General features: G+C 40.4%; 1 protein-coding gene and 1 long non-coding RNA gene across 4 annotated transcripts in view; one reads left to right on the plus strand and one right to left on the minus strand.

The window, feature by feature from the left end:
• Positions 1-24,677, minus strand: part of LOC129855393 (circadian locomoter output cycles protein kaput-like) — a 64,272-nt gene extending 39,595 nt beyond the window's left edge. Inside the window, exons 1-2 of one of the 2 annotated variants that reach the window (XM_055923014.1) lie at positions 24,579-24,677; positions 8,057-8,140 (exon numbers count right to left, since the gene is read on the minus strand). The gene's annotated coding sequence lies outside the window, so the exon portion shown is untranslated. Of the gene's footprint in view, positions 1-8,056; positions 8,141-8,789; positions 8,947-24,578 lie in introns of those variants that run through there. The other variant, XM_055923015.1, reaches the window with a different exon arrangement.
• On the plus strand, positions 20,451-23,194 carry LOC129855396 (uncharacterized). Of its 2 annotated transcripts, XR_008759503.1 has the most exons (3): positions 20,451-20,525; positions 20,735-20,882; positions 20,976-23,194. It is a non-coding gene; the product is annotated as an uncharacterized LOC129855396 (long non-coding RNA). The 2 variants fall into 2 exon arrangements; XR_008759502.1 differs by lacking the exon at positions 20,451-20,525 and having other exon boundaries at positions 20,532-20,882.
• Positions 24,678-26,542: the final 1,865 nt, after the last annotated feature.

The following is a 26,542-nucleotide window of genomic DNA, read 5'->3' on the forward strand; positions in this document are numbered from 1 at the left end:
CCATCGAAGGTGAGCATTTACCCACTGAAGTCGTTTACGTCGCCAAACTGCAGTCAGGCCAAGACCCTGGTGAGGACGACAAGCACGCAGATGAGCACTCAGTTTGACAGTTTGTGCAGAAATTTTTCGGTTGTACAAACCCACAGTTTTATCAGCAGTCCGAGTGGCTGATCTCAGACGATTGCGCAGGTTAAGAAGCCAGATTTGGTGGTGCTCGGCTGGCGGGGTTACATGTGGTCTGCGTTTGCGAAGCTGGTTGGAAGTACTGCCAAATTTTCTAAACTGATGTTGGAGGAGGCTTATGGTAGAGAAATTAACATTAAATTATCTGACAACAGCTCTGGTGGACAGTCCTGCAGTCAGCATGCCAAAACTTGAAACATCTATGGCATTGTGTTGTGTGAAAAAACTGCACATTATAGAGTGGCCTTTTATTGTCCCCAGCACAAGGTGCACCTGTATAATGATCATGTTGTTTAATCAGCTTATTGATATGCCACACCTGTCAGGTGGATGTATTATCATGGCAAAGGATAAATGATCACTTACAGAAATCTAAACAAATTTGTGCCAAAAAAATTTGAGAAATAAGCTTTTTGTGCGTATGGAACATTTTTTGGATCTTTTATTTCAGCTCATCAAACATGGGACCAACATTGTACATGCTGCATGCTGATTTTTCTTAGCGTTAAGGATCCCAACTTCGTTTAAACTTTCACACCCCTAGTAAATCAAATAAAATAAAATTGTATTTGTCACATGCGCCGAATACAACAAGTGTAGACCTTACCGTGAAATGGAGACTTATAAGCCATTAACCAACAATGCAGTTAAGAAAATATTTACATAACAAACTAGCTAGCCAGTGCTAGCTAACATATTCATGCTTTGACTATTTCTCTCTGATTTAGAAGATATCGTTGCCCAAACAACATGCTGATCTAGGCCTACACCAGCACTGGTATCGGGCTGTATTACCTAGCTACGTTTGAGCTGACTTTTTACATTAAGCTAATTAGCTAGCTAGCTAACTAGAAATTAGCATTAGCAGCTAACACAATTTATTTTAGCCACAACTTTATAAGAAAAGACAAACTAGCTGTTTGCAGACAGTATGATACAAACTAATAGTGTAATTATAGAACACTTGTGGATTTATATTCATTTATATTTATATTCTCACTCAATATGCTGAAGCAAAGTGGAAATCAGCATCATTGTCACCAACATCTTGTTGCATCTAACCATGCAGGCAGAGTGAACGGCACAGCAAGTGCTCGAGTGATAGGGTGCAGGGCTTAGTATAGGAAGAGTATGGGGAAGCGGCATCCAGGAGGAGCAGGAGAGACGACTCAATTAGGAAACGGAGTAAAGTATACAAAAAGATGTTACATGCGCTGGAGTGGTGTATCACATTACAAATTGAAATACCGTTATAAAAAGTAAAGTAAAAACCCAAACCGGTGCGTGCATCAATACCAGTATATATAGTAAAATACTAATGGCCTATAAGTTACTATGCCTTTTGCGGATATTATTCTAATTTGATTGTCTATTTCAGACTGTAACAACCAAAACGGAGGGTGTAACATCCGTAAGTCATTTTTCGTCTCTAAAGTAATAATGGAAATGACAACCTTAAAAAAATTATAGTTTGTGCTCAGCCAAGCCTTTCCTTCAAAATGGCTATCCATGTTATGACCTAAGACTTACAGACGTTCACTAATATGTTCAGTCTTTTTGGGTATTAACACCCCCCCTAGAGCTACTATACACACATACCGGTTTAATTTATATTTTTTGTAAATTCTTTGACACATTAAAGTTGTGATTTTGTGTGCAAGTCCATAACACTGGAATCGCCACGAAGAAAAACATGCAGACAGAGCATGACGTGAGAGCTGAGGAATGATAGGAAGTAGGATTAGGGTTAAAAAGCTACCGCAACATTTCTGTTTCCTCTAAAATAACAACAGTTGCAGTAGCAGCAGCAACACTAGCGGTAGCTACAGCTAACAGCTGTGGTTGTATAACTATGAGGTCACTCAGTGCTTCACTGATCCGCTGACACAATGACCTATTTTCCTCCTCCTTCCCCTTTAACTTCATCACAGCTCCACAGGCAGCCAATAACAGAGCACTTTCAGTCACCATGAAACCCTGAGCAGCCAACCACTGAACTGAGCCCTGAACAGCCAATCAAGTCCCTAACCAGCATATCACAATATTCAAAAGCCAATTACACAGTTAGCAAATGCATCCTGGCTTCTCTGGGGCAGTAGTGAGACAAGAGGAAAAGAAGAGAGAGGGAGACATGAAGGATAAAGGGAAGGACATGGAAAACGAGAGGGTGGAAGGGGAAGAGAAATGTTTTTAAAGTAGCCACTCATCAATCACTGAAGCCGCAAATGTCCTGTTTCCCCCTCATATACACAGAAACCGATTAATACACCTCCCAGGCAGGAGCCCCCTCATAATTTCTTAGTAACTTCAAATACAGAGCCTATAGGGAGGAGGTCAGAGACCTGGAAGTGTGATGCCAAGACAACAACCTCTCCCTCAACATGAGCAAGACAAAGGAGATGGTTGTGGACTACAGGAAAAGGAGGGCCGAACATGCCCCCATTCACGTCAATGGGGCTGTTGTGGAGTGGCTCGAGAGTTTCAAGTTCCTTGGTGCCCACATCACCGACAAACTATCATGGTCTAAACACACCAAGACAGTTGTGAAGAGGGCACGACAACGCCTTTCCCCCTCAGGAGACTGAAGACCTGGCATGGGTTGCTAGATCCTCAAAAAGTTATTCAGATGCACCATCGAGAGCATCCTAACCGGTGGAATCACCGCCTGGTATGGCAACTGCTCGGCACTCGACCATAAGGCGCTACAGAGGGTAGTGCATATGGCCCAGTACATCGCTGGGGCCAAGCTTCCTGCCATCCAGAACCTATATACTAGGCGATGTCAGAGGAAGGCCCAAAAAATGGTCAAGACTCCAGTCACCCAAGTTATAGACTGTTCTCTCGGCTACCGCACACATGCGTTACCGGAGCGCCAAGTCTAGGACCAAAGGGCTCCTTAACAGCTTCTACCCCCAAACTATAAGACTGCTGAACAATTAATCAAATGGCCACCTGGACAATTATTTTTGACTTTAGCTAATTTAGTAAATATTTTATTCTCTATTTTCTTATAACTGCATTGTTGGTTAAGGGCTTGTAAGTAAGCATTTCACGGTAAGATCTACACTTGTTGTATTCCGCGCATGTGACAAATAAAATTAGATTTGATTCGATTTTTCTCCCACTTACAAAATCTCACTCAACAAACCCTTTTTCACCAATTCCCTCTCACAGGCATTGTGCTGATGCGCTGTGTGTGTGTGTGTGTGTGTGTGTGTGTGTGTGTGTGTGTGTGTGTGTGTGTGTGTGTGTGTGTGTGTGTGTGTGTGTGTGTGTGTGTGTGTGTGTGTGTGTGTGTGTGTGTGTGTGTGTACGCACTGACTCAGATGTAGGTCAGAGGAGCTCTGAGGATATGACTCATTCTAAAGTGGATCCTTGGCGCAGCTCGTCGTCACGCACACCAACGCATGCATCGAGACGCCAGCATATCGTCAGTGCCCATCAGCAACCCCATAGCAACCCCATAGCAACCGTCCGCGCCATGCAGGGTAAAAATAGCTCAGCTGAATTCCTCTACAGCTGAGAATTGAGTGCGCATCTCCCTATTCTATTATAGAGCAGAGAGACTCCCTTTATCTCTGTTGGAGGCTGAGCTCCCCCCTATGATGGTTTACCTACCGCAGAGAGAGGACCTACATCCATACCTCTAAGACGGTCGCTAGAAAAACGAGAAAAAAACATCAATAGTACTGTTTGTCCATCTTGAGACACTGTAGCCAGTATGCACTTCCTCAAAATAGCACTTCCTCAAAATAGTCTGAATTTATCTAAGATAACTCAAGAAATCGATTATTAATTTTGACATTTTTGCCAATAAGATCTTAGTCGCGAAATTTTACATCTAACTAAGATGTTTGGTACATTATTTCTCAAGTAAAAAAATATGCATGAAAACAATTAACCTCTCATTGAATGACAACAAACACTTCATTGAAGAATCCCTACTGTTGCCCAATCACCGGCGAAGGGGCATAGACTTTGGCTATCAACTTCAGGTTGCCTAGAGACATTGTGTGCGCACGAACAACATCTTGGTGTCATTATACTCCTAGTGTGCTCTAACATATGGACCTTCTGGAATAAACATTCACATGAATTCATTAATTTAACATAGAAAATATTAATATGAATCAATCTCAAAAGTACCCTTTTTGATTTGAAGACGTATTGTTTGGAACAATATCTACTCTATAAGTACATAAGATTTACAAAGTGGCCTCTCTGCTAATTCTGATCAATTTTATGAGCACCACCAACACAGTGAACAGGAAACTGGATTTGAAGGGAACTCTGCTGGTGTTTTGCTGACTGTGCAACCCTAAAAGGAGGGCTGTGCTTGGTTAATGAACTATAATGTCAATTTATATGCAGAAAATTGTCATATTTTCAAGTACCAGAGTGCACACTCTTGAAATGTGACGTGTTTGAAGGGAATAAGGTTCCAGACAATGTCTAAAAATAAGCTAAATCAAAAAGGATACTTGTGAGATATAAATATTTTTTATGTTGAATAAATGAATGGGAATCTAGACAGATATGAGAGCACACTATAGCCTAAGGAGTATAATGACACCAAGATGTTGTCTATATCATGTACGGTTCACGGATCATAGGGTCTTAGTGGAGGTATGTAAAACGTACCTATATTAAACACAAAAAATCTGATCCGGATCGTATGGGCCTTGGCATACAGAATAGGTCCTTTCTAAGCTCAGCCCAAGCCCGTGTGTACCATCCAGACATATTCTGACATCGGAAACTGAAAATAATTTGTGGACCATCGATTAGTAAGGGGGTAGGATAACCAGAGTGTCACCATATGAAAAGCAGCAGTACTGCTTTTAGGGAACTGGCAGTGGGGATGGGAAAATGTCTCCGCCATAGAAACAGGCCGACATTTGAGATATTCAGCCGTTCAGACAAGGAGCTGGAGGAGGAGAGTTTCTGCTCTAAGTGGCAGAGAATCCCTCATTAACCTAATGCAGTCGGAAACCACCAACGAGCATCAACACATTCATTGCCGGGAAGCGAACCAAATATACCTTTACCCACACTTTGCATATACACCCTCTCTCTCTCCCGCTCTCAGACACAAAGGTTACACCTCTCCCTGTTAAATCAGACAATAAGAGAGTGTGCCTGCTACCAGCGCACACTGTGGTTAATGGCTTCTAATTAGTAGGCTGACAATTCCAAGAAGAAGGAGAATACAGTGGAGTTACTGACAAACAAAAACAGCAGGCTCGATGATTCTTCTGACAGTCAGTGATCCGTACTGTATCTGGGCTAAAGCTTCGACCTTGATCTACTGTTTCTCTATCCATGCTGCTGCCCAGTTCCCTGCCCAGCCCAGCCCGTCTCCCCACCACTGGGCTGCTGAAGCCCCCAGAGCTGGGCAACCAGTTGTGTTCCACCCAAGCACATGCATCCACAACCCCAACAGCACAAAAGGGGTCTTTGTTTGCATTTGCATCCCACACTCCACAGACAGGAATGTCAGAGTAGGGCAGCGGTTTCCAATGGCAGCAGGAGGAAGGAGAGGCTGCCAGGAGCCTCGCCACTTGCCCATTCTCCCACAGTGGCCAGTTCAGAGTAGAGAGAGAGAGAGAGCGAGAGAGAGAGAAAGAGTGAGAGAGAAAGAGTGAGAGAGGGGGACGAGCACTGCCAGGCCAACACAGGAGAGGAAGAAATTAAAGACGCCATGCCAACTGCCCACAGTGCCCGCTATCACCGCCTACCACGATATGCGTCATGAGCGTAGGCTTACACTACCGTTCAAAAGTTTGGGGTCACTTAGAAATGTCCTTGTTTTTCAAAGAAAAGCAATTTTTTTGTGTATTAAAATAACATCAAATTGATCACAAATACAGTGTAGACATTGTTAATGTTGTAAATGACTATTGTAGCTGGAAACGGCTGATTTTTAATGGAATATCTACAGAGGCCCATTATCAGCAACCATCACTCCTGTGTTCCAATGGCACGTTGTGTTAGCTAATCCAAGTTTATCATTTTAAAAGGCTAATTGATCATTAGAAAACCCTTTTGCTATTATGTTAGCACAGCTGAAAACTTTTTCTTTAGACTAGTTGAGTATCTGGAGCATCAGTATTTGTGGGTTCGATTACAGGCTCAAAATGATAATGAGCCTCTGTACGCCTATGTAGATATTTCATAGAAAAATCTGCAGTTTCCAGCTACAATAGTCATTTACAACATTAACAATGTCTACACTGTATTTCTGATACATTTGATGTTATTTCAAAAACAAGGACATTTCTAAGTGACCCCAAACTTTTGAACGGTAGTGTAACTGTATCAATGTTTTCCCCCATCACTACTTAAAAGGCAGGGCAAACACGTTTTGGTGATTTTATCAAAATAAATAAATCACCTCATGTTTTTGAACTCATTCAGCAGTTTTTACCAGATTAAGTACAATACCATTGGAAATTCATTTTGTTAATAAAGTTACATGTATATTACAAAAATGTAAATTGAAAATTATGCTGTCACTGCTTTCTGCTGACAAAACATTGTGATAAATTGACCAAAGTCAAAAAACAGTTTTAAAGTGTCCAAATCAATAACCAGAAACAAATGTTGATATATTGAAAACCTAAACATACAATTTACTATATACACATACTTAGTAATAGTAATCATATTACTTGTATTTTTTAAACAAGCACCTTATAAACTGCACATATGGTAAAATCATTAAGAATGCCAATTTATGATAGTATACACTGAGTGTACAAAACATGAGGAACAGTTGCTCTTTCCTTGAACAGTTGCTCTTTCCTTGACAAACTGACCAGGTGAATCCAGGTGAAAGCTACTGATGTAACCTGTTAACCTGTAAATCCACTTCAATCAATGTAGATGAAGGGGAGGAGATAGGTTGAAGGATTTTTAAGCCCTGAAACATGGATTGTGTATGTGTGCAATTCAGAGGGTAAATGGGTAAGATAAAGTATGTAAGTGCCTTTGGTAGTAGGTGCCAGGTGCACCGGTTTGAGTGTCAAGAACTGCAACGAGGCTGGGTTTTTCACACTCAACAGCTTCCTGTGTGTATCAAGAATGGTCCACCACACAAAGAACATCCAGCCAACTTAACACAACTGTGGGAATCATTGGAGTCAACATGGGGGGGTGGGTGTTCGGAATGTTTGGTATAATCAGTATAGATTAATGAGAATTGCAATACATATTGTATCGGCACCCAAGTATCGTGATAATATCGTATCATGAGTATGTTGACCACTCACAAACTATTGCAACAATGCCATTTATTTCTCACTCATTTAACCATTTAGAGAGTTTATAAATGCTCTCAAACGCAATTTACCCAGGCACTCTAGAATAGAGCCTCCATAGAGGCTGAACGTTTTTCTTTGCTATTCGAACGGTTATTACGGAGACAGCGGTCATTTGGCTGACCAATTACAGTCATCCAAAACTCCATGACCGTCACAGCGCAAACGTCAACATCAGAACCAACCATTTATCTCAAGATAGTCAGGCTATAATATATTCCAAAAGCCTTACCTAACACCATTTTGACCTATTACCTGGACACATTTTAACAATGACTTTACTCTACTTGGGCAAACCCAAATACCCACTTTGAGAAACTCAAATGTAAAATTCAGACCCCAATAATCTGACACATAGCTAAATCATCAAATATAAATTACATGCACAAATAACCTAAATTTGTCACTGCGTGTATGCAAAATGCAAAAATGCTTTAGACCACATTAACTTAATAGACCCGTCACAGCAATGGTGCCAGTCTAAATGGAGTCGTTGCATAGACTGTGCAGTACATTCCTCAAATGCCATGCAGCCTTTTTCTTCGTCTCCTTACCTCTTTCACTTTATTAAGCGATGTCCAGTAAGGCAACTCTGTAGCCCATGGTCTCAGCACAGCCGTTTTGTTCAAAATGGCAACCTGGAAAATAAAAATAACAAAGGCCACTGAGAAGCATACATATATTTGATCAAGATTGCCCTGTGGTCTGGGCGAGTCTACATGGTAGGAATATGAAACAGTCGTTATCTAACATTCTTGTGCAGTGACCCACCTGAAGCTTTTCAAATTTCCTTGTGACCAGCCAAAGAAACAAACACAATATATTGTGCCAGAGTGCAGTCTTTAGCATGCAGGGCTGGGAATTGCCAGTGACCTCACAATACAATATTATCACGATACTTAAGTGCCGATACGATACGTATTGCGATTCTCACGATTCTATATGTATAGCGATTCGATAATGCGATTCGATGTACCAAACATATTGACCACCATGTCTACTGTAAAGGGACAAGAATGAGCCATGATCAATCAGCCATGGAAATAAAAGTGCTGAAATCCTGTTGAGAATAAGCTAGAGAAAGAGTTAGGGTCTTGCTTTAGGTTTCATTGGGGTTGGTTGTATGGTGAACTATGAGTTTCCAGAGGACAAGGCGGTGCTGTGTGAGGTTCTGTTCTAGCCATTAGCTCTGCTAGAGGTTCTGATTAGAGATGAATCACATCCTGAAGCTTCCAAAGCAGTGACACACCAGTCAGAAAACACAGACACACACAACCACACACACACCTCCTAAACTCATTTACAACCAAGGCTTGGCACTGTGTCAGTCAGCTGGGATGGGGGGTTCGGTACCACAGATGTAAACACAAGCTTCCATCTGCTCCTGGATCCACATGAAACTAAATCTCTGTGTGTGTCGTGTCTTGAACCTGGCGAGAGAGAGAAATAGAGAAAGAAAGAGAGAGAAGGGTTGGGCTCATTTCAAATTGATTTCAATTTACTTTTCAGTTTATTGAAAAGTCATTCAATTGTAATTTTAGTTTACTTCCTGAATTGACTGCCGTCAATACGAATTGAGCCCAACTCTGACTGACAGACAGACAGGGCTAGTGACTTGAAGGGTTTTAAAGGTGCTACACCTAGAATTTCTCCCCTACCTGGAAGCTAGGTTAATTGCAACAGCGCTAGGCTGCATTCAAAACAAATATCCCCCGCATCTCATTTCCATGTTAGGTGGTGGAGACTTGCTTGAGGCTTTTACTTTCGGTTTTGGTCCACCAGCTTCAAACAGCTGTAAAAACTATATTTTTTGTGATTGAAAATATATTTCAGAGCAATTTTAATGGTACAATGATTCCCTACAGTATTCAGTGCTTGTTTTCTCACATAACCTGAAATTGAGCGAACAGTGTACAATTTTAGCCACCAGGAAATGACAGACCGATTTCTTCATGGCCACCTAACCCGATTCCCACTAGATAACACAGCCACAAAGTCAATAAAGCTTTCCCATTTTGATTACAGATGCCGCACCGGTAGGAGAAATCAACAGGCGAATATCACAGCGGGAAGTAAATATTATGGACATTTTCTCAAATTAAAATTCTAAAACAAATCCTGTCTAGCACCTTTAAAATGGGAGGATATTGTCTCAATTAGGCTACTATCTGACGAAAGAAAACGAATCCCCCGTTTCAATACTCTTTGCACAAAGACAGACCCAGGCTGACCTCCATCACCACTGGAGCGGAGATACACCAGATGTTAAGATGGCGCCGAAGAGGATGGCTGACGCTTTACATGCCCGTAACCAATGTTTGTGCATGTATGCTGACGATTCAACCATATACGCATCAGCAACCACAGCTAATGAAGTCACTGAAACCCTTAAAGAGTTGCAGTCTGTTTTAGAATGGGTGGCCAGTAATAAACTGGTCCTGAGAGCATTGTATTTGGTACAAATCATTCCTTAAGTCCTAGACCTCAGCTGAATCTTGTAATGAATGGTGTGGCTGTTGAACAAGTTGAGGAGACTAAATTACTTGGCGTTACCTTAAATTGTAAACTGTCATGCTCAAAATATGGTTGCAAAGATGAGGAGAGGTCTAGCAGTAATAAAGAGATTCTCTGCTTTTTTGAAGCTCCAAAAAGGAAGTTCTGCATGCTCTAGTTTAGTCTAATCTTGATTATTGTCCAGTCGTGTGGTCCAGTGCTGCAAGGAAAGACCTAGTTAAGCTGCAGCTGGCCCAGAACAGAGCGGCACGCTTTGCTCTTAATTGTAATCAGAGGGCTGATATAAATACTATGCATGCCAGTCTCTCTTGACTAAGAGTTGAGGAGAGACTGACTGCATCACTTCTCATTTTTATAAGAAACATTAATGTATTGAAAATCCCAAATTGTTTGCATAGTCAACATACACACACAGCTCTTACACACACAGTTATCCCACCAGACATGCCACAAGGGGTATTTTCGTAGTCCCCAAAACCAGAATAAATTCAAGAAAATGTACAGTATTATATAGAGCCCTTATTGCATGGAACTTCCTTCCATCTCATTTTGCTCAAATAAACAGCAAACCTGGTTCCAAAAGCAGATAAATCAACACCTCGCGGCACAACGCCTCTTCCTATTTGACCTAGATAGTTTGTGTGTATGCATTGATATGTAGGCTACGCGTGCCTTTTAAAAAAGTATGTAGTTCTGTCCTTGAGCAGTTCTTCTCTAATGATGTTCTGTATTATGTCATTCAGTATTATGTTTCATGTTAGGACCCAAGGGAGAGTAGCTGCTGCTTTTGCAACAGCTAATGGGGATCCAAATAAAATACCAATTGTGCTATTTTGTTAGATTTTTTGCATTGTTTGAAACTTATTTTTTTACTTATTTTGTACATAATGTTGCAGCTACTGTCTCTTATGACTGAACATAACTTCTGGACATCAGAACTGGGATTACTCAACACGAACTGGAAGATGATTTTTCATTTAACGAGTCGGACGAGAAAGATATACTGCTCTCCAGGGAAGAGGCCCAGATCCCCGCCATTTGCGTGAAGAAAGGACAGAGGAAAAGAGGACGCAGATCGAGTTGCCTTTTGATAATCAGTAGGCGAGCGAGTAAACTCTCACCCGTTTTACTTGATAACAAACAATCATATCTTATGTTTCACCGAGTGGTGGCTGAACGACGACACGGATAATATGAAGCTGGACGGATTTTCAATGCACCGGCAGAACAGAGAAGCTACAGTTGAAGTCGGAAGATTACATACACTTAGGTTGGAGTCATTAAAACTAGTTTTTCAACCACTCCACAAATGTCTTGTAAATAAACTATAGTTTTGGCAAGTCGGTTAGGACATCTACTTTGTGCATGACACAAGTCATTTTTCCAACAATTGTTTACAGGCAGATTATTTCACTTATAATTCACTATATCACAATTCAAGTGGGTCAGAAGTTTACATACACTAAGTTGAATGTGTCTTTAACTTCTTTGGGGTAGGGGGCAGTATTTTCACGTCCGGATGAAAAGCATGCCCAGAGTAAACGGCCTGCTACAAAGCCATAAAAGCTAGAATATGCATATTATTAGTAGATGGATAGAAAACACTCTGAAGTTTCTAAAACTGTTTGAATGATGTCTGTGAGTATAACAGAACTCATCAAGCAGGCAAAAACCGGAGAAAAAAATCCAACCAGGAAGTGGGATATCGGAGGTTGGTCGATTTTCAACTCAGCTCCTATTGAAGATACAGTGGGATATTGGTAATGTTGCACTTCCTAAGGCTTCCACTAGATGTCAACAGTCGTTAGAACCTTGTCTGATGCCTCTACTGTTTAGTGGGGCCGAAGGAGAGAGGAATGAGTCAGGTCTGCCATGAGGTGACCATGCTCTGACCATGCACGTTCACGTGAGAGTGAGCTCTGTTCCATCGCAATTCTGAAGACACAGGAATACTCCGGTTAGAACATTATTGAAGAATTAAGTTAAAAACATCCTAAAGACTGATTCAATACTTCGTTTGTCATGTTTTTACAGACTGTAATATAACTTTTTTAACTTTTGGTCCGTACTTTCCGCTGGACCTGCCCGTTTGGAAAGTGTACTGAACGCTAGAACAACAAGGAGGAATTTGGACATAAATGGACATTATCGAACTATACAAACATTTATTATGGAACTGGGATTCCTGGGAGTGCATTCTGATGAAGATCATCAAAGGTAAGTGAATGTTTATAATGTTACTTCTGACTTCTGTTGACTGCATAATATGGCGGCTATATTTGTGTCTTGATTGGGCTCTGAGCGCCGACTCACATTATTGCATGGTTTGCTTTTTTGTAAAGCTTTTTTGAAATCTGACACAGCGGTTGCATTAAGGAGAAGTGCCTCTAAAATTCCATGCATAACAGTTGTATCTTTTAGCATTGTTTATTATGAGTGTTCCTGTAAATTGATGTGTCTCTCTGCAAAATCAAAGGATGTTTTGTGACTTCTGAACGTAAGGCGCCAATGTAAACTCAGATTTTTGGATATAAATATTAACTTTACCGAACAAAACATACATGTATTGTGTAACATGAAGTCCTATGAGTGTCATCTGATGAAGATCATCAAAGGTTAGTGGTTAATTTTATCTATATTTCTGCTTTTTGTGAATCCTCTCTTTGGCTGGAAAAATGGCTGTGTTATTCTGTGAATAGGCACTCACCTAACATAATCGTTTAGTTCGCTTTCGTCGTAAAGTCTTTTTGAAATCGAACACTGTGGCTGGATTTACAACAAGTGTATCTTTAAAATGGTGTAAAATGCATGTATGTTTGAGGAATTTTAATTATGGGATTTCTGTTGTTTTGAATTTGGCGCCCTGCAGTTTCACTGGCTGTTGAAGAGGTGGGACGCTACCGTCTCACGTACCCTAGAGAGGATAAACAACTTGGAAAATTCCAGAAAGTGATGTCATGGCTTTAGAAGCTTCTGATAGGCTAATTGACATCATTTGAGTCAATTGGAGGTGTACCTGTGGATGTATTTCAAGGCCTACCTTCAAACTCAGTGCCTCTTTGCTTGACATCATGGGAAAATCAAAAGAAAATCAGCCAAGACCTCAGAAATAAAAATGTAGACCTCCACAAGTCTGGTTTATCCTTGGGAGCAATTTCCAAACGCCTGAATGGTCCACGTTCATCTGTACAAACAATAGTATGCAAGTATAAACACCATGGGACCACACAGCCGTCATAGCGCTCGGGAAGGAGATGCGTTCTGTCTCCTAGAGATGAACGTACTTTGGTGCGAAAAGTGCGAATCAACCTTGTAAAAATGCTGGAGGAAACAGGTAAAAGAGTATCTATATCCACAGTAAAACAAGTCCTACATCGACATAACCTGAAAGGCCACTCAGCAAGGAAGAAGCCACTGCTCCAAAACCGCCATATAAAAGCCACACTATGGCTTGCAACTCTACATGGGGACAAATATCGTACTTTTTGGAGAAATGTCCTCTGGTCTGATGAAACAAAAATAGAACTGTTTGGCCATAATGACCATCGTTATGTTTGGAGGAAAAAGGGGGAGACTTGCAAGCCGAAGAACACCATCCCAACCGTGAAGCATTGGGGTGGCAGCATCATGTTGTGGGTGTGCTTTGCTGGAGGAGGGACTGGTGCACTTCACAAAATAGATGGCATCATGAGGTAGGAAAATGATGTGGATATATTGAAGCAACATCTCAAGACCTCAGTCAGGAAGTTAAAGCTTGGTCGCAAATGGGTCTTCCAAATGGACAATGACCCCAAGCATACTTCCAAAGTTGTGGCAAAATGGCTTAAGGACAACAAAGTCAAGGTATTGGAATGGCCATCACAAAGCTCTGACCTCAATTCTACAGAAAATTTGTGGCCAGAACTGAAAAAGCGTGTGAAAGCAAGGAGGCCTACAAACCGGACTCAGTTACACCAGCTCTGTCAGGAGGAATGGGCCACAATTCACCCAACTTATTGTGGGAAGCGTGTGGACGGCTACCTGAAACGTTTCACCCAAGTTAAACAATTTAAAGGCAATGCTACCAAATACTAATTGAGTGTATGTAAACTTCTGACCCACTGGGAATGTGATGAAAGAAATAAAAGCTGAAATAAATCACTACTATTATTGTGACATTTCACATTCTTAAATTAAAGTGGTGATCCTAACTGACCTAAGACAGGGAATTTTTACTAGGATTAAATGTCAGGAATTGTTCAAAACGGAGTTTAAATGTATTTGGCTAAGGTGTATCTAGACTTCCAACTTCAACTGTATAAATGTTGTACTGAAGTGTCTGCCCAGATTGACAGAAGGGTCTGGACCTTCTCAAAGGACCAGGGAACAGACTTTTTAGTTCTTTGCCACAACAGTATACATTTTTCTGTTGATTTATGAAGAAGCTGACAACTGGTTGCTTAGCGACTGTGTTTGCCAACTTGAGGACAACTTCACTGGCCTGAATTCTAATCGGGCTAGCATCAGTTGTGAAACTGGGCTGCACTGGCCAGGGTTTCCTCCGACCCAGCTCTAATTTGAGAATTCCATTCAAGCCAGCTCGAATTTGGCCTTAATTCAAATGCCAATGAAAACAGAGCTTAGGTGTCAAAATGCACATCTCCTCATATACTTATTTCCTCACTATACAGTTTCAACGAATACAAGGTTTAGGCTAAGGAATAAACTGTGTACTATTTGGGGAGTGACTGACACACATCCTAACTTGGTCACGGTCAAACCAAAAGTCACTGGACATTTTCTAGAACTCAGACAACAGGCTACTGTGCATGCTGTGTGCAGTGCTCAAGGACAACTTCCCCACAAGAACCCCTAAAGACAAACAATAACAATGAGGACACAGACGAGGCATGCAGACACAGCACTATAGATATCACAAGATGCATGGCAAAACAGATGCAGTTCAGGGTGGATGAGAATGACTTACCATGGCCTGCCCTGAACAACTTGTTCAACCATAGAGCTACTGAACAACTTGTTATTCCATTTCCATGGACAGATGTATGTTTCAACATTGGTTACACGCTGCGTCTGTCAGCGCAGATCGGTAGAATTCAGAGGGCAACTTAGCAACAACAGATTGGTACTGCTTCAACAGCTGACAAAGACACATATTGGTATGTTTTCAAGGCTGCCAATAACACAACCCTACTGAGCATCACAGGAACCAGTGCACCAAACTGCATTAGACAGGCATTCCGTGCATAAATAAATAAAATGTGTAGCCTACATCAAGGCAGTAAATTAATACAATGAACATGGTCAGATAGCTCTAGTTGAATATAGCAGTGACTATTCGATGTATGCCATTTGGATACATTGTATCCTAGTCAAAAGCCATATACGGATGGTTCTCCTGAAACCAGTTTTAAACATGTCTGTAGCAAATAGAGTTACAAAACCTATGATGCATCTGCAAAAATCAACTATCATTCTGCAAACTAAGATGTCTAGTTTTTGGCAAAGTGCAATATGTAACGTTTTGGTGACCTGACCAAATTCAAATAGAAATGTGTGTTATAGATCTGTCATTCTCATTGAAAGCAAGTCTAAGAAGCAGTAGATATGTTCTATGTGCACTATTTATATGTTGCGCTTTGTGTCTTTCACTTTCGGTTGTGTACACCAGCTTCAAAACAGCTGAAAATACAATATTTTTGGTTATGGAAAATATGTTTGACAGCAGTTTAGATGGTACAATGATTCTCTACACTATACTTGCTTGTTTTGTCACATAAAAACAGAAATTAGGCAAACTATTAGAATTTTAGCAACCAGTAATTGGCAGTGTGATTTCTGCATAATAATATAATACATAATTATAAGTAATATAATACATAATACATTTTATATTTTTGCTAGAATTTCTTACATTTTCACCCCAAATTCTTATACCGAAATGTGTCCGGATAAAATTATCGGGTCATTCTATAAAATGTTACTTTATAAAAAAAAAAAATGAATAAAAGACTAAATAGGTTGCTGTAGTTAGTCTATAAATCATAATTTTTTAAATAATAGTTGACGTTGACATTAAACTATCATTCAGTATTTATTACGTAAAAACATTGTCTGTGAACATGTCTCATTTCCGTAACACTTGTTCAAGTTCCTGTAAAAACTAAAGTTCTATTCAACCATGCTTGATGCATCATCTAGAGGGGTAGTCTTTAGATGAGCATAAGTTAATGTATTCGCTTAAATTCGCTGGTTCACCAAGTACTTTTCAGATAGAGTTCAGTGTGTCAAATCGGAGGGCCTGTTGTCCGGACCTCTGGCAGTCTCTATGGGGGTACCACAGGGTTCAATTCTCGAGCCGACTCTTTTCTCTGTATATATCAACGATGTTGCTCTTGCTGCTGGTGATTCCCTGATCCACCTCTACGCAGACGACACCATTCTGTATACATCTGGACCTTCTTTGGACACTGTGTTACCTAACCTCCAAACAAGCTTCAATGCCATACAACACTCCTTCCGTGGCCTCCAACTGCTCTTAAACGCTAGTAAAACCAAATGCATGCTTTTCAACCGTTCGCTGCCCGCACCCGCCCGCTCGACTAGCATCACTATTCTGGACGATTCTGACTTAGAATATGTGGACAACTACAAATACCTAGGTGTCTGGCTAGACTGTAAACTCTCCTTCCAGACTCGTATTAAACATTTCCAATACAAAATTAAATCTAAAATCGGCTTCATATTTCGCAACAAAGCCTCCTTCACTCACACTGCCAAGCATACCCTCGTAAAACTGACTATCCTACCGATCCTCGACGATGTCGTTTACAAAATAGCTTCAAATACTCTACTCAGCAAACTGGATGCAGTCTATCACAGTGCCATCCGTTTTGTCACCAAAGCCCCTTATACCACCCACCACTGCGACCTGTATGCTCTAGTCGGCTGGCCCTCGCGACATATTTGTCGCCAGACCCACTGGCTCCAGGTCATCTATAAGTCTATGCTAGGTAAAGCTCTGCCTTATCTCAGCTCACTCCAGCAGGTATATCTCACTGGTCATCCCCAAATCCAACACCTCCTTTGGCCACCTTTCCTTTCAGTTCTCTGCTGCCAATGGCTGGAACGAATTTGCAAAAATCGCTGAGGCTGGAGACTTATATTTTCCTCACTAACTTTAAACATCAGCTATCTGAGCAGCTGCAGCTGTACATAGCCCATCTGTAAATAGCCCACCAAATCTACCTACCTCATCCCCATATTGTTTTTATTTACTTTCTGCTCTTTTGCACAGCAGTATTTCTACTTGCACATCATCATCTGCTCATCTATCACTCCAGTGTTAATTAGCTAAATTGTAATTATTCCGCTACTATGGCCTATTTATTGCCTTACCTCCTCACGCCATTTGGACACACTGTATATAGACTTTCTTATTTTTTCTATTGTGTTATTGACTGTACGGTTGTTTATTCCATGTGTAACTCTGTGTTGTTGTTTGTGTCGCACTGCTTTGCTTTATCTTGGCCAGGTCGCAGTTGTAAATGAGAACTTGTTCTCAACTAGCCTACCTGGTTAAATAAAGGTGAAATAGAAAATAAAAATAAATAAATACAACTTTTTTTTTTTTTTATGCCTTCAGAATGAGGTCCGTATTCTCAAACACCCCCTTTACCTCACTTGGCCTTCTCATTACCAAAATGGCAAAAAAGTTAAAATAGGGAAAAAGTCAGAGAACCATTACATTACCAACATTGAGGCATAAATGGGCTTTAGTGATGTGGTCAATTGTTTGTTGATTCATAATGGCTCTCCTATTATTTCCAGATTGAGCTTGGACCTCATGTCCGAAAAACACATTTATCATTACCACATAATTTTTTAGGTCCGTTTCGGTAATGAGAACCTTAATTTCGGTAATGATACTAAGCTAATTCTAATGTATAGTCAATGGGTGTGCTGTGCTGGTACCTTTATTTATTTACTAGGACCACTTCTTAAACCTATTGTATAGATAGTTTTGTAAAACAACAGTTATTTGATTAAGTAGGGTTTGTTATGAAAAATGGGGTGTATAAAACCCAATGTAATTTACTTTAAGCCACAATGGGCTGGATTTCCCCCATTTCGACATGTGTACCTGTTTTCACACTTGTTTGATATTCCAAAACAATTTATAGTCCATATCTCACGTATTTAGATACTTTATAGGCATATTGTGTTATGCTGTTTGCCCATTGGATGCCATTCAATCCATAAATATACCTAAAATACCTTTCAACCACAAATATCCACATCCTAATAAACCAATATTACCTGTAATTACCTTGGATAAAAAAATATATATATTAAGTCACTTTATTAAGGTTTAAATCCACTTTTGGATGCAATAACTTTACTTATACTGAAATAACGAGTATTTTTGTAAATTGCATTAAGATCAGTGATTTTAAACTGAACCAAAATGTACAGTTCAAATAAGGAAATCAGTCAATTGAAATATAGTCATTAGGCCCTAATCTATGGATTTCACATGACTGGGAATACAGACACGCATCTGTTGGTCACAGACACCAATACAAAAAAAAGTAGGGTCGTGGATCAGAAAACCACTCAGTATCTGGTGTGACCATCATTTGCCCCATGCAGGGCGACACCTCTCCTTCACATAGTGTTGATTAGGCGGTTGATTGTGGCCTGTGAAATGTTGTCCCACTCCTCTTCAATGGCTGTGTGAAGTTGCTGGATAAAACATGCTCAATGTCTGGTTACATGTCTGGTGAGTATGCAGGCCATGGAAGAACTGGGACATTTTCAGCTTCCAGGACATGGGGCTGTGCATTATCATGCTGAAACATGAGGGGATGGCGGCAGATGAATGGCACGACAACAGGCCTCAGGATCTCGTCACCGTATCTCTGTGCGTTCAAATTGCCATTGATAAAATGCAATTGTGTTCGTTGTCAATAGCTTACACCTGTCCATACCATAACCCCACCACCACGGGGCACTCTGTTCACAATGTTGACATCAGCAAACCACTCACCCACACGACACCATACACACTGTCTGCCATCTGCCCGGTACAGTTGAAACCGGGATTCATCCGTGAAGAGCACACTTCTCCAGTGTGCCAGTGGCAATCAAAGATAAGCATTTGCCCACTGAAGTCGGTTACGACGCCAAACTGCAGTCAGGTCAAGACCCTGGTGAGGATGACGAGCACGCAGATGAGCTTCCCGGAGACGGTTTATGACAGTTTGTGCAGAAATTCCTTGGTTGTGCAAACACAGTTTTATCAATTGGCCCGGGTGGCTGGTCTCAGATGATCCCACAGGTGAAGAAGTCGGATGTGGAGGTCCTGGGCTGGCGTGGTTATGCGTGGTCTGCGGTTGTGAGGCCGGTTGGATGTAATACCAAATTCTATAAAACGACGGAGGCGGCTTATGGTAGAGAAATTAACATTCAATTCTCTGGCAACAGATCTGATGGACATCCCTGCAGTCAGCATGCCAATTGCATGCGCCCTCATAACTTGACACATCTGTGGCATTGTGTTGTGTCACAGAACTGCACATTTTAGGAGTTGCCTTTTATTGTCCCCAGCACAATGTGCACCTGTGTAATGATCATGCTATTTAATCAGCTTCTTGATATGTCACACCTGTCAAGTGGATAGATTACATTGGCAAAGGAGAAGTGCTCACTAACAGGGATGTAAAGAAATGTGTGCACAAAATTTGAGAGAAATAAGCTTTTTGTGCATATTAAACATTTCTGGGATCTTTTATTTCAGCTCATGAAACCAACACTTTACATGAAACATGGGACCAACACTTTATATTTTTGTTCAGTGTATTTCACCTCCAAGTCATCTAATTTGCTAGGTCATTAAAAGCTCAAATTTGTCAGTCTCTGTGGTCATATTTAGAGAATCTCCGATGCTATAAATGCTTTTGGTTTTACTACAGGCTATGGCACGTTTTTTTGTACTTGCGGTCCACCCATCTAAAAAGTGCACATTCACTTCCATAACATTTGTTCTAGGCTACCAGGATGTAAGATAAACATTCACAATAACACAGGATACCCTTACAAAACTGCAGTACAATGAAATAATGGCTGTTTAGTTAATGATATCTGGATTTCTTGCTGTGTGTGTTGGCTTCTAATGTAATATTTTGTCTTGTGTTAGCTAACTGCACTGTTTATTGTGCTGCACATGTTCTTCTGTTCCACTAAATGCTGTTTTCATGCTCTATTATGACTAACTCAATTTGTTTTCAGAATCGTCCTCCCTCATCTTTAATGGCACCGACCGCCACTGGTGTGCGTGTGTCCTCTACGTGTGTGTGTGTGTGTGTGTGTGTGTGTGTGTGTGTGTGTGTGTGTGTGTGTGTGTGTGTGTGTGTGTGTGTGTGTGTGTGTGTGTGTGTGTGAGAGAAAGAGCGAGAGAGAGAGAGAAAGAGAGAGTACATGAATACACAGAACATGGATTGTTTGTTTTGCGTAAGAACGTAAACTAGTATAATTCTTGAAACTTCTACCCCCAATATGGATGTGAAGATTTTCTTGATTCATTAGAGATCCTTGTATTTTTGGATATTTTATATTTGAGAATAACATACAATTTGCCAATACCTGCTCCCCATCAACATGCATTCTAATGTTACACCGATCAACTGCCTTTGTCAATTCTTTATTGTCTGTTTTTGCAGGAATCTTCTAGCTTGGATGGAAGGATGGAGGAGGGAATAAAGGGAATGAGTACAGAAGTTATCCAGCCTGCTGACTGAGAAACGTAAATAGCCTATGCTTGGCTGTCTATACCTCTTCGTCTGACACCCTTTTTTCTAAGAGTGTAGTGTAAGTAGATCCAATTGAAATAGCACCCCTTCTAATAATATAACATTGTAAAGCAAATCTAATCCAATTTTAACTCGCCTTTTTTTCCCCCAGGTACAAAACCTTTGTGTCCTGATTTAACAGACACCTCCCTTGGTGAGCAATGTTTTCTCTAAACTGTTGCCCAGAGACTGTCGCGAGCGTAGAAGAAATATCAGCCAACAGAGAGAAGCACGAGATTGAACTTCACTCAAATTCCTAGAGTTTTCCCTGTTAATTAACACTATCAGCGTTTTCCGTTACTGTGGCAATTGTGATCAAATCTAAGCAATATTAGCAACTTTCAATGCAACATGCTAAAACAAAACAAACTATTTAAGAGATGTTGTTGTAGGCAGATTGCATCGGAGCAGGATTCTATTGGGCATGACTCAGCCTGTACTGTACACAGACCAGTGATGCATTACCAATCAGAGCTGCAGTAGACCTATATGCAAATAGACCATATGGATCTGTGGTGTTTACTTTTGTCTGAACTGTGTTGACAGCTGTGGTCTGAGTAGATTATCTTGTTTCGAGATCAAAGCATGAGCTGCATGTAGCCATGTGTCCACATTTTGTTCATAATTTGTAGTCAGCAATGGGGGAGTGATTGCTTCCTACAAGATCTCAAAACGTGTGCATTTCTAGACATCTTTGAAAGGCAGGTCAGGTAAATAGCTTTTTTTGTCTTAAAGGGGCAGTGTTGTATTTTGAGACAAGCTTGAATAAGCTAAGTAGCCAATAGGCAGAGGGTAGCATAATTTGTCTGATTCTTTGTAATAATGGTATGGGAATAATAATGCATTTTATTTTGTAAATTGTTTTCTTGCATCAAACAACAACATTTTCAGTTACCTCCTTGTCTGAAGGACAACTGGATAAGCAGGTTAATGTCAAGCCCTGCATGTTTTTTTCAAAAGTCTCATAATTTAGAACACCACACATTGGCTGCTACTGTAGGCTGAATGATAGAACATCTATTTCCATGTTAAAATGTTATGGGATGCATTTTCTTTATTGTTGTTGATGATAGACCACTCTGTTAGGCCTACATTATGATCAAATAGCCACTGTAACCTATCTGGCCGTTGTTAAAACTGTAACTTAAAATGGGTACAGCCTCAGTGTTCACAGCAAAAGCACGCTGGAAGTTCATTCAAGTTTGCACTCAGCAGACCTGAAATTTGCTCAGTGCCGGAATTTTTTTTAGGTAACATTGTTGGTGAGTTGTAGTTTCTCCAATTTCTCTCTGTTGCTCACTCAAACACGTGTGCAGTTGCTGAGAAGAGGACGAGATTTGCCAATTACACCCATTTCTAACACTATTTGTTGCATTAATGATATGACAGACATCACCTTTGAACAATATAATATTTTATTGTCTTTACACATACTTACATTTAACTTTCTTTTTTTAAGACTGCCAAGCTATCCTCAATTGGGGAACCTCTGTCCGGGACAATGTCCTCAGGATTAGGTAGCGGTGTGTTTATAAAAAGCGTTTAGAATATTACATGTATTAAGATAAAGCAAAACTTTACCATTTAGAGAGGAGTTAAACATTTTCATTATCCAACTACTGTCTAATTTTTATATCCTCTTTCTTCAAAATGTTTCAGATTCATGAACAATGAATTTATGTCCGAACTTCAATATGTAGGGACCGAGGAGCAAACATGCATTTGCTACCACTTTTAGTAGATTCTGACTGTTAAAATATATTTTACTGTGCATTACTGTCATGTCGTGTCCTGCTTGCCCACACTGTTGTTTTTTTTTAATGCTCACAGTAAGTGTCATGAAAAGCCAGAAAACTCAGGAGATTGATGTGTTGCGGGCCCTCTGGAAAGTCCCGAAATATGCCCCTGAGCCGTGTTGGTGAAGGAAGCAAAGTATAAGCAAGTTGCACTTTTTTAAAGACATCTCGAAGCTATATCTGCCACAAAATACTTCAACTAGTACCATGCAAATACTTTTAGCCAGCTGAGTCCACAAAGTTTCTTCAAGAATGTCCTTTCCTAGTTTGCTTATAAAATCTCAAATTGGTAAAGTTGTAATGCGCTGATTCTCGTCACTGCAGATCTGAGCCATCACACGACTCTTCAAGAAGGCCACTATGCTCCAGATCACCATCTGTGCTCAGAGATCCTTGAGGATCTACCCCATCACACCACTCGTATTAATCATTAATCAAATAAAACAATTGGCCTTTATATACTCACAGTATTTATATGCATGTCATTTCTGTTGATGAATTATTAAACAATTACTGTACACAGATGTGTGAAAAATTGTGATGTAGATTTGTTTTTGCCATTGCTTGATACATTTTAAATGTAAACATATGTTGCAGATTTACTTCAAATCGGTGACTATGGAAACGTTTAATATCCAACTTTGTCCTCTGCAATACTTTTTACGGTACACTCTTAGGGAAAATAGGTGCTATCTAGAACCTAAAAGGGTTATTCGGCTTTCCCCATAGGAGAACCCTTTGAGGAATCCTGTTTGGTTCCTGGTAGAACCCTTTTGGTTTCAGGTACTGTAGAACCCTTTTGGGTTCTATGTAGGACCCTTTCCACAGAGGGTTCTACATGGAAACCAAAAGGGTTCTATGTGGAACCAAAAAGGCTTCTCTATGGAGACAGCTGAAGAACCATTTTGGAAACCCTTTTATCTAAGAGTGTAGTAATAAGCTGTAGTCAGGTGGTCATTACCAGGTTATGATGAGGTCTTAACTATGACCAGTAGGCTACATAATATAGCACATAAAATAGTGGTAAGAATTATGACCAGCTGGTCAGATAGAGATCACAAATATATCCAACTGGTAGTATGGAGGTCTGAAAAATATGTTAAAAAAACGTCCTTTTTCAACCAGTTTGCGACCAGAATAAGACGTCATACTGACGTCTTTCAACCAGAGTTTGCCCACTGGGTAGGTTCCTTAAGAGCACGTCTTGGGCTAGCTCATGACATGCAAAGTGTGTATTCCCGTTATACGGATTTCCTCTGCATAATATTGATGTGTAGCCTATCTGCATTTCTCACTGGATCACCCAGCTACGTTTGCAGGTTGCGTCCTCAGATCCTGGGTGAAAATGTTGAGGGTTAATTGGATTTGTTTCAGCCCACATCCATGCGAAAGCTTCCGATTGCAGTGTAAAAATCTAACTCACATTCACAGCTACTGTTCACTCACTGCACAACCGTAGCGTTCAAACCACTGACACTATAGGTTCAGCCCCAAAAGGAACATCATTAGAAATTACAATGAAAGAGACGCAACTGTGCTGTCATTGCAAACGCGCACCCGAAACCAACTGCGTGTTTCATCACTCCAAAACAGGGGTCAATGCGAGCTACCAGGCTAAATATAGCAACGTAGTTATAACACATTATGCACATCCACAATACTAATGAAAATGGTAAACATACGAAAACCAAGAGCATATTTAAACATCAAAAACCTATGCGGCGATCTACTGCACACTCCCCGGTTTTTCTAGCCTAGATTACGAATGTGGGTCACCAGGCCTTTTGAAACAAGCTTGCATAGCTAAGAAAAAAATGCCTCGGTTTACTCCTCTTCAATATAACTGTGTCTACACATAAACCTATGACAGGCGCGTTTCCAAATTAAGTGGATTTTGTCGGTTAAAAGGTCATTCTTACCTTGTCTGTTCACCGTTCATCTGGATTTCCCTGCTTCTTGTTTTAGCTTTAGCTGGCCGCGTTGAGTTGAACTCATAAAGAATGATAGAGGCCTCTAGTGGCCAAAAGGCGGTATTAGCATGGGCAGAGCCATTGAGGACTTCCACCATTTTAATGTAGTCAACTGGGTTGCTGATCCCTCCTGGTGGGTTTCGACTTTTTACCACAGCCACAAAGTCAAAATGGCTATGTGGTAAAAATTCATAAAATAAGCATTTGCTTTTTGGTCTTCATTTAGGGTTAGGATTGGGCATAAGGATAGCAGTGTGGTTAAGGTTATGTTTAACATCTTATTATAAGAAGAAACATTTTAGAAATAGGCAGAGTTTTAGACTTTGTGACTGTGGTAACTAGTGACGACCCTCCTGGGGACCCTATTGAAGTCATGTCCAACTGGGTCATCAGGAGGGATCAGTCAATCGTAAATAAGAAAATGTACTACTTCAAAATGGAGATTGCCTCAATGGCGCCTCCCATTCTGTCACAGACGCTATAATAACACACGTACAACAATACGTCCTCTATACTTCTCTATGGTTGAACTGGATTTGAAAAAAACAGCAGGGTCTACCTCGATCTCCTTGACGCGCATGCGCAGGTTTTACTGAGCAATACATTTGACACGAACAAACTCGTATATAACCACGTGCCCATTCACAGTTTTCCTGCGAGTAGTCATAGGCTACTGCATACATATATATGTTTTTAAATCACGACAGCTGTGATGGAAACGGGAAGTTTCGGTACAATTTTATAAATGCCGACAGATAGGCCTACTTTCTTCGTTCAATATTGTGCGATATTTTTGTATCTGTAAAATGAATGACGCTTGAAATGGCGGTGGAAACGCCTTTATGCGCAGGTATTGATATAATAACCATCATATCGAAGTAAACTTGGAATCACGAAATGATAGTGGTCCTCCCACTATGACTCACTGGAATCGCGATATTATATGTAGTCCTCCCACTACGATTGACTGGCGAGAATATGCGTATATTTTCTTTAACCGGATTTGAGAATATTAGCATGAAAATCAGTCGCCAATTGGATGGCAACCGAGCTACTATCTCTAAAATATTGTAAGACGTTTGAAGTATGTTGCGATAAACATTCAAATTAATTGTATTCCACTTTGATAATAACACAATGCCTACAGCTTAACAACCATACATATATTTGTTAAAACATTTTTTGGGGGGGTAGCCTACCCTACATTTTGGAAAAGAGTGTTCTGTATATAGGCCCATCTACATAATTATGAATTTATGAAAGTAAATATGGTTAAATTGCATTTTTTTATATATTCAAATATTTGTAATGTTTCATAGTTTATATTAGTGGTTCATTATCTGACTGAACTAAAAGGGTGACACCTCTCAATTTATTGCTACTGAGACCTGTTTTTCAAAATAGCCTACAAACATTTGCGCCTTCAGTTATCTGAAAACGAGCAAACACAATCCTTTCGCTTTTGCTATTAGAGGCAGTGAAGCGAACTTTATTTAATGTATTGCATTCCAATAAACATGAAAGGTACTATTTTTGTTTCATAAGGATATTTTTTTCTGTATTAGAATGGTCAGGTTTTTGGCTACTGGGGTGCTCTCTGAATTCTTATACAATTGTTCAAAATCCTTGGCCTTCGTGTGCCGCTCACTTCCTTGGCAGGGTGCCAATTGGGTCAAACTCACGAACCAATCAACCTTCATTGTGCACGCGGGAAAATAAACTCTTGACAGCTGATTTGTTGAATCACTGGATTGTGTTCTTGAATGATAGGATTTCTGTCATACAACCAAACAGCCATTTCAATTTCAGCCCTGAGCTCCCCACCTTGGTTTCTATGGTTAAAAGCAAACGCAATAGAAATTTAGGACTAAGTGGGAGTTTATCATAACTATTTTAACTATCCCGTTTCTTAG

This window comes from Salvelinus fontinalis, chromosome 5, assembly GCF_029448725.1.
Source record: "Salvelinus fontinalis isolate EN_2023a chromosome 5, ASM2944872v1, whole genome shotgun sequence".
Lineage (NCBI taxonomy): Eukaryota > Metazoa > Chordata > Actinopteri > Salmoniformes > Salmonidae > Salvelinus > Salvelinus fontinalis.